Genomic DNA, 2,500 nt, shown 5'->3' with positions numbered 1-2,500 from the left:
AAAGCTGGAATTAGATCTTATATAATTTCCCCGTTTAAGTTAGGGTTAGAGATGAGAATAGCAGTGATGGATAGCAATATTGCCTATGTTCGTTTGTAGAACGATGCCCAGCATTCAGAGCAAACGAAGTCTTCGCTCCAAGAAAGAACAGAAGAATCAGCGTGACAGGGAAAGAGAACCGCCATTTCCGCCAGGGGGAGACGCAGCTCTCCTCGGCGCCTTGTCTGCGAGCCAGTGGGAAGGACAAAGCCGCATGACGCCAAGCAGGGCGAGAGCTGGCGCGTGCCGTGCCGTGAGGGCAATAACAGGGTATTAGCCAGTCACGCCAGCCCAGGCACGGCGGCGTTTTGTCTCACTATAATCTGGTGACAGGGGACTTGTCATTGTGATGGAGATCCGTCTTATTTTCTGTCATGACGGCTCCGTGTTTGCCTTAACAGGTAGTCTACTTAGTCACAGAGCCGCCGAAATTAAAGGGCCCGCGGGCGTTTTATCTTTCAGCAGAGACGAGTTTGTTCACGAATGTATTAAAATTTAGATTCCTCGCCTCGGTCTCCTTGCCGCGCACGCCATGCCGACACGCAGGCCGGACGTGTCCCGCCGTTTCTAACTTATGATGGAGAGGCATGACGATGGCAGCCCTGTTACAAGGGAGAGAGATTAACGCTATAATGTTACACTGTTAGTCGCAAAGTATATGCCTGAAACTTACGAAGCCATGAGATTTTTTTTTTTCTTTCTCTCCAAAACTACGTAAGATTGTTAAACCTAATATATGACCAACTCTGTAATAAAAGAGCATAAACCATTACCTCCGTAGATGTAGTTTTCGTTGTTTTGATGCCAATGGAACCAACATAATTTCTGTGATGGGTTACGCCTCTCTTGTTGTTATTTCGGGGTTTCGGTAGGCTACAGTTTTTCTACATTATTAGAAAGCATAATACATTAAAACCTAATGCATTTTGTCTGAGGCTGTGGTAAGTGCATGAGGGAGTATAAGCTTTAAATCATGAATTTGATGCATTGTGCTGTAAGACGACCATGATTCAACCTGATGTCGTCGGCGTGGCAGACTGGAACTTGGGAACAAGGGAATTCGATCAAGTAGCATTCGGAAATGCGTATCGTATTAGAAAAGTATGCAGTAATCATTGTATATTGTATATATATTTATATATATATATATATATATATATATATATATATATAATATATATATATATTATATATATATATATATATATATATATAATATATATATATATATATATATATATATATATATATATATATATATATATATATATATATATATTATATATTATATATATAAATTATAATTAGTTGTATAATTCTTTATATAGACCCATGTGCGTATATATAAATAATAGGCAGAAATAAGATACATGTCGCTAAACCATATTCATCTCATATTGATAAGGGAAATGGATGCAAATGGCCTTCTTTCTAGGAAGACCGGGAAATCGGTGTGTGCATAATGCCCCGGTCAATTCTGGTGAACCTAACTCTAACTAGTTTTAAACATCCGTATATCAGCATCCAAGAAGGGACCTTAAAGCAAAAAAAGAAAAAGTATACTATTTACAATTTTTGCAAAATATAGTTCGAACTTCTGCCAGGCCAGCTTTGAGAAAGGGGCGGCTGGATTCCATTTCAAGATGTCTTCGTTTTGTAACCTCTTGAAGAAAAGAGCTAAGGTATCAGGTGAATTCCTTGTGGTATACTGAATGTAATAAACATATTCAGTAAATTGCTTCATGAAGATGATTTATGTTATCTTCTTACTGTGCTAAAAATGTCCCCATGATTATCTTCTTCGCATCTGAGGATAACAATAGTATTTTATTCACACAAAGGCAAAAAAAAAAAAAGAAGGAAAAAAATGTGTGTGTGTGTGTGTGTGTGTGTGTGTGTGTGTGTGTGTGTGTGTGTGTGTGTGTGTGTGTGTGTGTGTGTTTGCGTTTGCATGCATAAAATACACACATTTGTATACATATGTACACATATAACAAACAATATATGTATGTGTATATGTGTGTGTGTATGTGTGTGTGTGTGTGTGTGTGTGTGTGTGTGTGTGTGTGTGTGTGTTTGGGGATAATAATATATTATATAATATAATATTATATATTATATAAAATATAAATAATATTATATATATATGATATTTTATTATATATTGTATATATAATTATATATATATATTAGTATATAATATATATATATCTAAAATATATATATATATAATATTATTTATGTGTGTGTGTGGTGTGTGGTGTGTGTGTGTGTGTTTGTGTGTGTGTGTGTATGGTGGGGTTTGTGTTGTGTGTGGTTGTGTGCCGCGCGCGGCGTGTGTGTGTGTGTGTGTGTGTGTATGTGTATCTAAGGCCATGAAGCAAGACTTCTGATATCAGTCTTTAAGTTTATCTGTCTATAAGTCGAATATATAAGTAAAAATAAAATAATGAGTCTTCTG

Source organism: Penaeus monodon, chromosome 3 (genome assembly GCF_015228065.2).
Source record: "Penaeus monodon isolate SGIC_2016 chromosome 3, NSTDA_Pmon_1, whole genome shotgun sequence".
Lineage (NCBI taxonomy): Eukaryota > Metazoa > Arthropoda > Malacostraca > Decapoda > Penaeidae > Penaeus > Penaeus monodon.
Note: the sequence above shows the minus strand (reverse complement) of the source record.